General features: G+C 39.4%; 1 protein-coding gene and 1 long non-coding RNA gene across 6 annotated transcripts in view; one reads left to right on the top strand and one right to left on the bottom strand.

The window, feature by feature from the left end:
* The window catches only part of LOC143899994 (tachykinin-like peptides receptor 99D), a 76,557-nt gene extending 67,376 nt beyond the window's left edge, over positions 1-9,181 (bottom strand). The window contains exon 1 of one of the 4 annotated variants that reach the window (XM_077410872.1): positions 8,987-9,181. The gene's annotated coding sequence lies outside the window, so the exon portion shown is untranslated. The remainder of the gene's footprint in view (positions 1-8,986) is intronic. The other 3 variants (XM_077410870.1, XM_077410869.1, XM_077410871.1) reach the window with 3 other exon arrangements.
* LOC143899996 (uncharacterized) overlaps positions 1-14,737 on the top strand; it is a 168,860-nt gene that overhangs the window by 70,247 nt on the left and 83,876 nt on the right. The gene's annotated exons all lie outside the window — the stretch shown is intronic.

Here is a 14,737-nt window from a genome sequence, read left to right on the forward strand (position 1 = left end):
TGTAATAACGAAGACTGGTTTCGCTGATACGTGCTATCTGACTCTTCATTTTCAAGCGAGCACACGTACATATATGTATGGGCATACACACGGCAAATGTTCTGCAGAAATATAGTCTCAGAGAAGTATCGTAAATCTGTATTTTATACCGATAAGTCGGTGACGAGTCAGAAGCGTTATTCTCACGAGTATAGTGAAATTTATTTTCGCCAAACTGCTACTTCAGTGGACGCGGGCGTTAAGAGAGCTTATTGGTGATAGTGTCATTTATTAAAGATTTTTAGAGATCGGCTTCATCGAATGCTCGGATTTTAATTTAAACTGAACCGCTTGAAATTGTGTGTTAAATAAAACATGATTGAAGAAAAGGGTTCGGAATTTAGAGAGCAAATAATATACACACCAAAAAGCAAGTAAAAAATCAATACGAGTTGAAAAATAAGATTAATCGGTAAGTGAATCTTTTACGAGATATTTCATAATTTATGTCAGAACACAATAAAATATCTTGGATATGAATCTCACGAAACATTCACTTTTTGATAATCTTATTTTTACTACAAAATGATGAAAAGAATCGCTTTATGTAAAAATAGTTAAATGAAAATGCAAACGAATCGTCTGTATTATTAAAACAGAAAATTATTTCTTATCTCTAATAATTTTATTTAATCTGAATTTTTTTATTCTTACATTTTGATTAAACAATTTTTATTTATTATGAATATGGATACTATGAATTTTAAATCGTGAACTTTTTTTTAAATGTAAAAAAGCATAATATTTATTTATAAAATATAAACATTTATTTATTTCCAATTAGATTATTAATTTGTCTCATAATCTTTAATTCTCTTATGAACAGCGCCTGAGACCACCAAGTTTTTATTAATTAATATCCGAAATATTCTGTAATAATATTTTGTAAAATATCAGCGAAACTCAAACCTGGCGTATTTGTACTATCCAGTTTCAAATTTTCAGGAAATATACATATATATATATTATTACGCACCGATATATCATCGAAATTACGTGTACATCGATAAATTATCCAATTAATGTGTATGGGAAATAACAACGAGCCAAATAACATGTTACTTCATCTATGACTAACTGACTTGGCGTTAAATGCTGATGGTTACCCTAATTTAAAGCCAATCTTGTATCACCCGCGATATGTTAGCTCAGATAGCTAACACACTCATAAATATGTACCTGCCCCTAACGTAAATATATACCTTGCGCCTCGAGCGAAATTCGCAGCACACGAACTGCACGATATATTAGCCTGGATTCGCTCAGATAATAAGATTTATTACCAGCCATCGCCCCGACCTTCGTCAAACTTCCGTACTTCCACTCACCCACACACACACATATATATACCTACCCATCTTTATCAACCCTCTGACCAAGGTATACGCCATATAGCATGCTTTCGATGATTTGCTTCTCTTGACCATGTCACCGAAAAGACAGGGGCCGCGCGCGCGTCATACTCTTCGCTATTTAATGCTGTTTACTGATGCATATTTCACCGCCGGTGCAGGTTCGTCTTTAGGATTTATGGACGCGCATACTGATCCGCGCGCGACGCGTACGACGCGAGCTGTTGTCGAATGCGAAACGGCCGCATTAAATTTGGACGATGTCGTTCGCGTTTAATCGCCGATCTGCCGTCGCTGCTAACCAGAAATCAGGAGAGGACCGTAACCCTCGCCCATTCCCCCGCGGTCACGCGTGATGCGCGTTAAACTCCGAATCTCCGCGCCAAGTTTCAGCAACTATATATCGCTGAATTAAATTCACGTCTTCCGCTTGGGGAAAAGTGTGCCGTTTAATATTTTGCGCCGCGACGTGGTGAGCCACCACTCGATATAAATTTTGAAAGAGAATCTGGATGGAACAGTAACTTTTCGTAACGCGTTTTTGCGCGTCACGAGGGAAAAAAACCGCGAAATAAGCACATAAAATTCCACGCTCGTTGAGGACTGTAATAATTTTCTTCGTACGGCAATATAAGAGATCTTAATTACTTCTAATTTTAAATTCACAAAGCGGTCGTTTTTAAAGCGCAGTCTGGACATTTATGATGAAAAATTTATGATAAAATTTTATATGGAAAATTAGATTTTCTTTCTAAAAAAAAAACCCTCTCTTTTAGGATGATATTAAAATATTATATTAAAATATGAACGCCCGGGAATTAATGTTATAACGTCACCTAAACGTATACACTTGTTCCACATCGAAATCCCTCAAATATCTTGTCTTCTGTTACACGGCAAAACCTTAATCAATCATTCCGCGGATCGCAATAATTGTATGGGAAATGAACAATCATAATAACAGGCTGTTTTTCTTGTCGCTGACTGACGAACGATCAATTAGCTGAAGATTTTTAGGCCATCCATCGAGTAAATATGGCAGTATAATCGAAAATTTTTGCCGAGCGAGAGGTGAATTCATCAAAGGATCGTTAAATTAAAGCGGATGCCCTATAGCTGCGTATCAATCAACCCCCCATCCGGCCGTGAACCTCCGCAATTAATCATGTCATGCAAGACACTAAGTCAACGTTAGCACGAAAACGCTAAGGAATTAATACACCATTTCTCTTTATTCGTCGACGTTGTAAGGGTGTCGCACGTGTTGGCTTTCGAAGACACGCGACAGAGTGGGACCTTTATGATCGACCAGATGCGGCTTGCGATTTCTCTTGTGTCGGGGATTCTCGTCGTATCAATGAAAGTCAAAGGCCGCGCGACAAAGAAAATTCTTCTCGATACAAAAGCGCCGGGGAGAATTCCTCGCCGTTCTCGGCATCTCCCGCTCTATACGCGAGACGCGCTTTTTATTACCGCCGTCGACTCGATACCGATAGGGCTGCTGCTCCTTTTTATGCGCTTTGTGTGCACTTTGCGAGCGATATCCCTCTTCTACCTTTCGCCCTGCTTCTTTTCCAACTTCGTTCTGTTCCTCGCTGTGTTCGATGTTTCTCGCTGTGTTCGACGTACCTCGATTATTTATGCAGTTCGAAGATTGAATTCTGTTGGTGCGCGCGCGCGCACGTGTATGTAACCCGCGCCACAAATCATGCAAAATTTACATTTTCCGTAACGTCATTGCAGTCACGTTCGAGTTGGCGTATTGTTAGAAAAGGTAATTGTCAATGGATGTTGCACCGTTAATAATTCTATATATATTACACACGTCAAAAATTAATAAAACAATTACAACGAAGATTATTATTTTTATTTTTTACAATTTCCTGTGGGAAATCTGTATAAAAGCGCACGTGACGGCCGGGTAGAATATTCGGTACCCATATATGCGCATTTGGTTAAAGACCCGAGGCGTAATGTTGAATTCGTATAGAAACATCTGAGCCCAAGTGAATCCGCGGCGGGTCAGGCAACCGATAACGAATGGAAATATAATTCATCCGGTTAATGCAAAATCCGTAGATTCACCATAACCGAGACTTTGCTTCGCGGATTTATCGACAGTCTTTTCCGCCGCATATGTCACGGTGAATTTGCGATTGGATAATCATGTTTTAATATCGCTCGCCACACGTAGCCTGAATATATACTTCGGGACCAAGCGGACTGCAGTGGTCGATTTAATCGCGACCACATCTCAAGTAATCTGACTCTACTGTTTGATATCGGATATTGAATTTCCTCATGTTCTATTTATCGTGCTTATTAAATTGTTCAGCGGCGATAGGGATTGACGTGCGGAACGGAGAAAGGGAGAGAGGGAGAGAGAGAGAGAAAGAGAATGGTTTTTTAGAAATACAGACGCAGCAATGTTTCCGCACTCGCACTTCGATAAGGTTCATACATTTTATTGTGGGCTGCCGGTATTTATTAGCGCCCGTTATATCTCCGGAACAATTGCTCTAACTTTTGTAGTCGGATACCAAGAGAATGCGTTGGCGTATACTAATTGCCTCAGGAAATTCGTGTTATCTCAGGAATCCTCAACTTTCTGCGTAACATTCCATAAATAACTACTTGGCTATTCCATTCTCGCGAATTTTCTTGCGCAAGCAGGTAATGTTAGCGATACTATATTTGCTTTCGCGTTTGCCTTCGGTGTTTCTTCCGTGTCCTGAATGCTTGATGATTACTGCGCATTTAGCTTTGCGCTTACGGGACCTTAGGGAGGGCAATAAGTCCTCACATATGTGCCCCTCTAGAATTGCTTGTTTCGTCTTAAGTTCATCCTAACTCAACGTTTTCCCTCCGTTTTATTTCACGGCGAGCCCAATTGCAGTGTTTACATCCCTTTTATCTTTAATAGCTCTCGTATAAAACGATCTGTCCGTCCGTTCGAAGAAAAGGAGACTTTGCGAGATTTAAGCGTAGGAAGTTTAGCGTGAATAAAATGCACAATACCCCGTGTCATTTCTTTACCTTAGGAGCAAACTGCGTTGTATTAACTTTCAAAACTTCCGCCGTTTCTTAGTCGTAAATCGTGCATAAAACGAGAGCGTAAAGCTCGAGTTTAATTGTTTTACAGGACGCCATATTTTTATTAAGTCAACCGACTGCGAAATTTGAAGTTTCATGAAACAGTATATTACGACGTAGGCAACTTTCCAGCAATTCAGTTCCGAGTTCTAAATGAATTTTTAAGTTATAACGCGAGCATTATGCGTTTCTAGAACGAGGCAGTTTGAAACATTTATTTTCATACCCGTGTCGTGATCAGGATTTGAATTTTCACAACTTTATTTAAGTATAGATTAACAAAAGATTTCGCGGTCTTACCCGCTCACGCACGCGACAGGGGCAATGGTCTTTCTATAATTTAATAAAATCGGCTCGAAATCGGATTTCAGATTTAACCGTGTCAATCGCTGGAACCAGTCCATCCAGCCTGAAATCCCTTTGAATCGCCGTACACGCCGCATAATTCATGATCGACGTGCGTAGATGCGTTTGATCGCATAACAGCGCAGCTGCAATTTCACAATCCGCCGACGAGGAGGAGCGATGTCGCGTTGATCTTGTCGAACATATCCCTTTTTTCTCAGTTCAACGAGACGTCGTATCGGCGAGCTGCTGCTCGTCAACGTCGGCAAACGGTCGGGCTCATGCCAATCATTGCCCGTCGCGGTTGATTGTCGAACGCGAAATTTCATCGGTCTCTTTCGAATACCCGCCCCGTCAGCATTGCAGGTATATACGCGTTCATTCGGGCCCCCGACACGTGCCCCTCTGAATTTGCGGGCCGCGCGCGTGCCTGAAAGCTGGCCCGCAAGAATTATAATCTACGAACGCGAGGGGCACCGCCGCGGATATTAGCGGCGATCGTTTCCTCTACACACCCGGTCAGCGCGCTTAATCGCGTCACGTTCCCGTCCTCATCCTCTTTTCTGCGGTTTCGCGCGCTCGTGCCGATGCATGCATCGGACAATCTTGCGACATTAAACTACACCGTAGCGAGGAACTATAATGATCGTCCTACTATGGACGTTGTCGACGGATACGTAGGTGCCTGAAGCAACCATCGACCGGGTAAAATGCTGGGCAAAAATTTATGCACGCGTGACACCTGAGTTATGTGCGAAATTAATAGGACGCAGTAATGTAACACGTGTGGTTTGCATCAATACGCTAATTTCGTAATATCGATTCGTATTTCATAATTTAATATCTTCTAAGCTTTTTTTTCGTATATATAATGTCCCTCAAGAGATTAACCCTATTCGCTCCAACGTGTTTTCCGCCCTTTTTAATCCTGCTCGCATCATAACTCACGAACGAATTGACGAAATTTAATGTTCCAAAGCGCAAATTAAAGCTACTACTTTTAGCTTTAATTTGCGCTTTGGAACATTAAATTTCGTCAATTCGTTCGTGAGTTATGATGCGAGGATTAGAAACCCGTTGGGACACGAAAGGGCTGGTTGAAATGAATAGGGTTAGTTTGTCTAATCAGTGCCCTTCAGATTCCCACTAATATTCTAATCAGAGATGAATCAATTTTAATGCTTCGTTATAATGTTTGATGAGATTTAGCAATCTAACTGACTGAAGGTTAGTTCGATCTTGAATATCTGAGAGTGTCTATCTTTGTTGTTTACGTGTAGTCTTGCAAGAGCTGTTATGTGATAGCGGTGTAAGAACTGTGCGAAGAACACGCGGCTATCCGTATTTATAGCGGAGCTTGAATACATATTTATAAAAGTCTTCCAGAATTTATAGCTATCTTTTCGACGGGATACAGCATGATCGCCCGCGAAATCAGTTGTATTAACATTAGAGCGGCTAGAGATCAGACGTTCATGAAAAATTCAGAATATTCCGCGGAACACGGAGAGAGTAAAGCCCTACTTAATATAAATGTCGCGTTTTACAGAATGTAATTCTCCTCTTTTTCTTGAAGCAGTCACGTCTTTTTTATATTTTATAGTCCTCGCAACAAGATTTTGTACTCTTCAAACATGATTGTGTTACCGGTTTCTTCGGCGAAACGCCTCGATGACATAAAGTCGTGTCATTATAGCGACGAGGAGATTTTCCGATGTAAAAAGAAAAAAACGAGGCACATTATATATTCCATTTAGAAATAGCACTAAACAAAACTTGAGAAACATGGTAACGTAGACAATAATGTTACTGAGAAACAGCTGGCACTTTTAAAAACATAAAATGTAACCGCCTGATATGCAAAACGTAATGCAACACATTTTTTTGATGGACCAATTTAGTATTTGCATGGCGCAAATTGTTAATTTCATTATCTTTACAGAAAATTACGTACCATACCACGTAATTAAATACGATATCGCGTTCGCGATACGGTATTTCACTCCGCGCCGCATTTATTCAGGCAGTAAAAGTTATGCATATACCGATGCTCTCCGTTTCTAGAACGCATCCGCTGCGATGAAGTTTTTGCGACTGAATATCAAAGCAATTTAAGGGGATGCAATAGCGCGATACGTGGGTATCTAATCTGGAGGATACTAATTTCAAAGCTTTTTGTGCAAGCGATAACATATGTCCGCGAGCACCGTTCATACTCTTTCAGAGCTTATTACACGATTTTAAAAGTCCGTTACGAAATGTTGAATGCCATGGCGCACTCCCATTTATTTAACGCGCTATTGACGCCGTTAAACATCACGTTGCTGCAAATAAAGCCTATCCACGATCAATATCATCTGCCGCACGTATGAAGAGTCTCTCTGTTTCTTTTTTTTTTTTTTAATATTCTCTTAATAAAAAATCGATAGCGTCATTACAGCAATGTCATTACGACAATGAAAGCCGATTTTAATTTTAGACATCGTACATACCGCGCGACGCACGATACGTTTTTTAATTAATTAGCGCGGACAATTGGGAGTTGGCGATTTATAGAGGCGTAATATATATAGTTCGGCGACTATTAAACGTCATCCGCCCCAAATCGAAGGCATTATTAAATACTTGTAACGCATGCGCTTGACTGCCGATCGTAAATTGCATAATTACCGGCTCGCGCGCGCGACTGCATTGCGCTCCGAAAATTCGCACCCCGTCACGCTCCGTCAGTTTTCATTAAATAGTGTCGGCGCGCATCGCGATTTTCTCGATCGCGTGATTTTTAGCAGCCCGGTTTCGCGTGCACGCGCGCGGATATTATCGTATTCATTCCCGTTAATCAAAGGTCACATTATGCAATAAAGCGGCAGGATGTTGTATTACTACGCTTACGGATAATGTAAACGTGCGAAACTTACCAGCGCGAACTCCAGTTTGATAAGTTACGAAGTATGTATAAACGAGAAGCCATCAGGCTTGTCTGCGTTACTATCCAAATTACTGTCGAGAAATTAAAATTCCGACGGTGAATTTTCCTAATAGCAGTTTGCCGCTAGTTTTGAATTAAAATTCACCAAGTTCCGGTGTTGATAACCGCGCGCGATGACGCATTAAAAAATTCTCGACGTGCTAATGTGGCATTAACAGTCCTCGGTTTTTTCCTAAAACGTGCGGCGTTTGTTAATTGTACAAAAGTATTTTACTTGTAAAATTACATAAAGTACGAGACGCTGTTTGCAAGTAATTAAGTTAAAACAAAGTTTCCGAAATCGGGAAACGGATTGTTTCGAAAATTCGGCTCTAATTTAATTTCGCGTATTAATTTTTCCTTCACTCTGCATCTTCATCCCCTTGAAAATAAAACTGGATGGTCCTAAAACTTTTGTTTCCGCATAATACGCGGGTTAAAAATTTTATCTGACTCGCGAACAGTCGTTTTTGCTCATTTATAAGCTTTTCAACTTAATTTAATGAGGCGATTAAATTTTCCATAGATTTTCGACAAAGAGCAAATTATCGTAATGGCAATTACTGACTTTTGAAGTGGTTGTCGAAAAAAATAATGAAGACAAACGATACTTTTTATTCCTCTGAACGACCGCTATTTTTCGCGTGATTTGCGAATGTGCCCCGCCGAGAGGCACGTAAGTAAAAAGTTTGCGCGCAAAGTATATCAGGAAGACTATTGCGAGATTATTGCGGGTTCTTATATCTTTTATATCTTTTCGTCATTAGGGTGGGATTTTAATATTTTCATTATTAGAACACCGTCAGGGTGGATCAACGTAAAACTTATCACTGTTAAAGGTTGTCGTTTTCTCCCGCGCTGTTCTTGCTGCACCATTAAATGCAGCTCTCGTGTCGATGGTACGCGAGCGAGGGCACTCGATGGGTACTCTCGATCTCCGCGAAACGATAAAGGCTGCCAAAACTAAAGTACCGTACTTCCGTCGGCGTCGTCGCTAATGGACGCTAACTTAAGACGGCGAGGAGGGGGGGTGAGATTTTCCAGCGCGCTGCGGTTAATCTTGGTTACCGTCTTCCACTTTGCACTTCTTTCCCTTCCCCTTCTCTCTCTCCCCCTCTTCTTTCAAATCGAAAGCGCGTCCCCGCTTCGCGCCGCAAGTGCACGCACTTGAAAATAATTGAAAACTCACCGGGAATTAAACCCCGGAACCGGGGGGGTGGGTTGGAGAACGCCGATCCTCGATAGTATCCCTCGCGTTCACGCGTTTACGACGTATGCGTACGTGCAGGAGTGCTCTGTGCGCGACGGAATTATAAGGGTTGGACGGTCGCAACGGGTCGCGCGCCTCCACGATACTGGCCGGCCGTCTCGCGGCACTCGCCTCGCGACGCCGGCAGCCTAGAGCGCGTACTCCAGACGCCGACCTATCGCGGCCCGTCGACCAAACTCGGGGTCCACCGCCGCGATAGTTCCCGTGCCGCCGATGGGCTTTTCACCATCGAAAGCCGCGAAAGTCTCTACCGGAAGCGGGAGCCGAGAATACGCAATCTCGTTCACAGGAAGCGTATCTTCCCCGAGAAAGAGGGTGAAAAGAGAAAAAGAGGGCTCCCTCTCTGGAGACGATCTCGCGTCGTCTTGAGACCAAAATGTCTCTCTCAGCGTCGCATTGGAGCGAGTAAATGTGTAAAATTTTACGCACGTGTATGGGCGTGGGATTTATAGAATTTATGAAGATTCTTATCTTTCCGCTTTCTCAATCGAAACATTGCCGTTAGTTTGCGTAATATGTGACATAATTTCATATCATATACCCGATCGATTTATCGACAATTATCTGTCGATGTATCTTTTGGAGAAAGTTTTTAGAGAAAGTTTTTCCAATTTTGCACTTTAGGCGATATCGACTGAAGCATACTGCTACCATAGAGACAATCCGGAGCGCTGTATTTGCTCATCAAACTGCAGATATAAATATCGAAAATTACGAATTTTCACAGAAAAATTATATTTTGCTTATCGTTTTTACTATCTATTATCTACTATTTTGACCGTATATGTACATATATTTTTTCAATCCTATAATTTGACGTTTTAAATACACCGTTTATATTTCAGTAGCTTTAGAAGATAGTTGATGAGAATATAAATGTAATTTTGTGATGCTATAAATATACCGGTACTTAGAACGCGCATACGAATAAAATGGCTATCGACGTCTTCGATTTCTTTTTGTTGGCGTTCGCAATCGAAGACGATAAATTGCTAATTCGGCAGTGAAAGTGTTAACCTTTAGACTACACACCACGGCCATTCGTTATACAATATTGATTTTGTAACGAGTTGTTTGATTGCTTACGACAATCCCATTTATATATGCATTAAAACCATACCTATGTGACTTTTCTCCTGCTGCCTGCCACTCAATTTTACGTCGGAATTCAATCTCGAGTTTGTCGATTGAACGTGTGCGTTTTATTCGCTTTCCAACCCCTGTGGGATATATCAATCTCTCAGTCAATAATTTTTATCTACCAAAGAGTTATTTTGTATCTGTCTATGAGCAATAAAAACTATTTTTATTGTACCTGGAGATAAACAAGATATTTCTTAACGTGCCTATTACAGCAAAATAATTGCTCACAGTTTATCATTCGAACTCAACGCTATTTAAAATATTTCCGACATTTCTTGTGTAATCAAAGTTGTATAGAAGATTTATCGAAGTCATCTGTATATAGTCGAAGTTTATATACATCCTTATTTTTTAATTTATATACATTAACGTTTCGAAATGCTGACAAATTGGCATTCAGGAAACCGATGTATTACCAACGTTGGTAAGTCACATTTTCCAAAACATTGACCCGGTCGTATAGGGAGTGACATGCGCGAAATATCGTCTTCAAACGCTTACGTGATTGGAAAAAAATGCCGACCATAACTCAATACAGCAGTGAGAGGGAAAGACGTGCGTTTGTGATTTATTACATGAGAAAAACACGGAGCTTTTTCTCACTTCTTGAGAGAAATGATATCTGTGTATTTTAATACTATACATACCGAGAGGGATCGTTAACTGGATCAAATGGATTTGGAATTAACAACCTTTTAAATTGATGTTACAACCGTGGCATAAGGACTATACTGTTCTTTGTATGCCGACTGAAATTCAGTTGCAATAAAATTTGACGGTGAACTCCGACGGAATAAAAACGTTGCATGCGAACCGGACGGTAATTACGCGCGACACATGCGTTTCATAACGATTCATTGTTTTATGAAATAGTACAGCTTTTAATGGCTCTGCAATTCCGATGGAACGGACTCGTATAATGGAATAAAGGTGTGTACTGTAATCATATAAATGCGATCTATTTTGGGACTAGATTAGACGAGATTGTGTATTCATTTAACGTTAAAAAAATACTCATCATATATTTTCGAGTCATACCTTCGAGGAATTGTTGCAATTTTACGCAAAACTCATATATATGCCATATATATCGCGCATATGAGTTTTGATAAAATAAATTGTGATAGAATTATCTATACAATTGATTCCATTTCCGTCGAATTTTGTATCGCCACCGTACCACCGTAGCGGAACGCACGTTTTTATTGATCCATTATCTAATAGAAACAATAGAGCCGACAATGTGGCTTCTCATCGCGTTGCTGTATATATAAGCGCAGTTTTACTCACCGGACATTTAACATTAACTTAAAGTTCCGAATGCGTTTTTGCATTTGTTGTTGACGATACAACGTAATGAGAGAATTAATGTCTCATATCTGCATTTCCATGCGTGAAACTGCTGTAATAATTTCTAAAAATTTAAAAAGGCTTTGTCTACCATCGTTGATTCATGCACAGATGACATTTTAATTTATTGCATATTCACAAGTGACGGAATAAGTTTTTCTAATAACGAATAATAACGGAAAAGCAATTTACCTCGATGAAAACATGAAATGTTCTCCGCAAGCACCCACACTATTTAGGTCAATAAAAATAATCTAGAATATTAATATAAATTGAAAAGAAAATGAAAGAAAGAGAGGGGATAATAAATATGTCGCGTTCCACGTATATTATTTAAAATATAGATAAAAGGTGAGAAAGCAAGAATGCGGAAATAAAACGAATATAAAGCCCCCTTGCACAATGCTAGGCAACAGGCAATAGGAATAGGGAATAAAAATCAGAAATCGTGTATAAATGCGGAATAAACAGTGACACAGGCAATAGACACAGAGTTTCCGTCACGTTGGAAATTCTGTGCCTATTGCCTGTTACCAACCAATCATAGCATTCGAATTTTTTAGGTTGTAATTAACGATTTTTTGGTTCCTATTGTCTGTTGCCTGGCATTCTGCAAGGGACTTTAGTATTTGTTTCTCTTCATTCTCGCTTCTCTTTCCTGATACTATTTCACGTATTTCGCTTCTTCATGTCATATGCAACGCTGTAAATATGTATCTGTGGTATCTCTCTCTCTCTCTCTTTTTTTTTTTTTTTTTTTAACGTGTAACTTAAATGACAGGTCATATGTGTGGCGAGATGGATCTCATGGTGTCGCGGAATTTTTTTCGCGTTTCAACCGTACCCTCTAATTACACGGATAATTGAATTGGCGAAAAAAAGTACGGCCGGGATTATACCGATCGACGTATGCAATGGCGAGCTCGCGATGATTGGAATATTTTCAATTACTTATGCACACAGCGCTTTCAATTGTCACTTTGACTGAATGAACGTTCAGCCAATTACAGTGCAGACGCAATATTGAAATGACACGATCATTGGCACACGCGTCAAAAAGAAAATAGAAAAACAAGTACGGTTGTGAAAATGCATAAACGGCCGTAAATCCCGCTATTAATATAATGACCACATGTAACGACTCGCTGTTGTTTGTTATAAGAGAGTTATTTTACAAAATTAATAGATTGTCGCGTTTAATGAAATAAAGCTCTCACGTTCGAAGTTGTTGAGTTTTTATCTGTTTGAGAAATTCATTGACCGAATCCCGCGGAACATTACGATCGAGTTCCAGTAAGTTTACGTACCGCTCTACGAGAAAATAGTAATAAACGTGCACAAACACGCGCGATTCGTTCGAAACTAACTGTGTTTGCTACTTGTGTCTCGTGTAATTTATATAATGTAATTTATATAAATTGAGATGTAACTAAAAACTGAGCCAAAGTCTTTCGAAAATACGATTTAATCTTGCGTAATTGATATAATATAAAGAATTATCTCGCGTAATTACGCTTCTTGTCCATCTTGCCGGTCCCGTACAACTTAATATTTTATCGTCGCTTGCGTTTTTGCTCTTTTAATTATGTTCCTTCTCAGAAAGAAGAAATGGACTAAATTTTCTTCAATTAACAGTTATGAAAAGGAATTCTCTGAAGCGGTAGTGGAAATAAACGGCGTAACAATTACTGATGGCTAGCTCCGATCCGAACAATTATATGATCCAATCTCTTCAACATCAATCGTATTCCGTTCGCGGATATTTCTGAATAATTAGGAAGTGTAAAAAAAGCTTTCATACGTTTTTACCCAATTTGCAATACCTTGCTCCGTATAAAATTGCAGGGTTGAAAGAGGGTGCGAAATAACAATGCGTCGGTATATAAGTTCGTTCAAAAATACATGAAAAGCAGAGCGAAAAGTTTTTCGCGGGATTTCCTCTCGGGTCGCGCTCATTTTAATTGAATCAATTATACGCTCCATTATTTGAGGCGCTCGTGAATCGTCGTCCGTTTTCGATTCTTTGAATCCGACGCACCGAGAAAAATACTTTATCACCGTCCCTCGTAATGTGACGTACGAACTTTCCGCAATATGGTTTTTCTTCTCTTATTTTCATCCGGGCAAGGTTATACATAGATATCAGTATTATTCCAGATTGTTCCGACATCAGAGAGACGATGTTAACCGTGCCCCTAACTTTGCTGAGGGAGAGCCGTTATTTCGGGATGAAACGGAGCTCGTGAGGATCGCGTATTTGTCACCCATATAATATAAGTCGTGTGAAAAATATTATCCAGTAGGAAGAAAGGATACATACACATACACGTATATACAACACTTCATTTGCAATTTATCATTTTAATATTATAGCGTTGACGAATAAAACCGGGGGCTAATAAATAACACACTCTTGTTACGTAAAGTCTTTGTTATTAATCTGTGTCGTAGCTTCTTTCGAAAATATTTAAATTCGAGCACGTTCTACATTTATATTATCGTGTATCGTGTTTCCTGTAATTTGTTTTCGAATTAACGCGAGAATAATTTCTACGTTTGTCGTACACTCAGCGCTGTGCTTGCCAATGCTGAAAATGATCAAATTTTATTTTATTTGAAAAAAGCAATAACGAGAGAACCCGATATAAACGATAGCGATATCCGGCGAGGTCACACGTCGGCATTTGGTATCTCATAACTACTCTCTTTCACGCATACGATAAAATATTTCTCATACCAAGGCATATTGATATCGCTCAAGTATGTTCCTAATAGAGGAAACCGGCGCAGTATCCCGTTTATTCGAGTTTTGCCATCAAATATATATATATATATACCAAATTTATATTTATATATATATATATATATATATATATATATGTATATAATTTAAAAACGATACTAAAATTAAATCTTTTCGATATATCAAGTCAATATTAGAAAAATCATATCTGCCTATTAAACTTTCACAACAATCGTCTCGCCGCTTAATTCTGTTAGCCCTTTCCAGAGTTCTTTATAATATAATTATTATTTTTTTATTAAACCAAAATTGATTGAAAAAACATGTTAAGAAGGATTCGAGAAAGACAAAAATCTATAAAGCTGTCTTATAATTGAATCTAAAACGGTCAAAAATCTGAAACGCAGTTCTGAGCTGTCGCCGGTATATATATA

The sequence above is a fragment of the Temnothorax americanus genome, unplaced genomic scaffold, assembly GCF_048541705.1.
Source record: "Temnothorax americanus isolate GAGA-0224 unplaced genomic scaffold, ASM4854170v1 Scaffold29, whole genome shotgun sequence".
Classification (NCBI taxonomy): domain Eukaryota; kingdom Metazoa; phylum Arthropoda; class Insecta; order Hymenoptera; family Formicidae; genus Temnothorax; species Temnothorax americanus.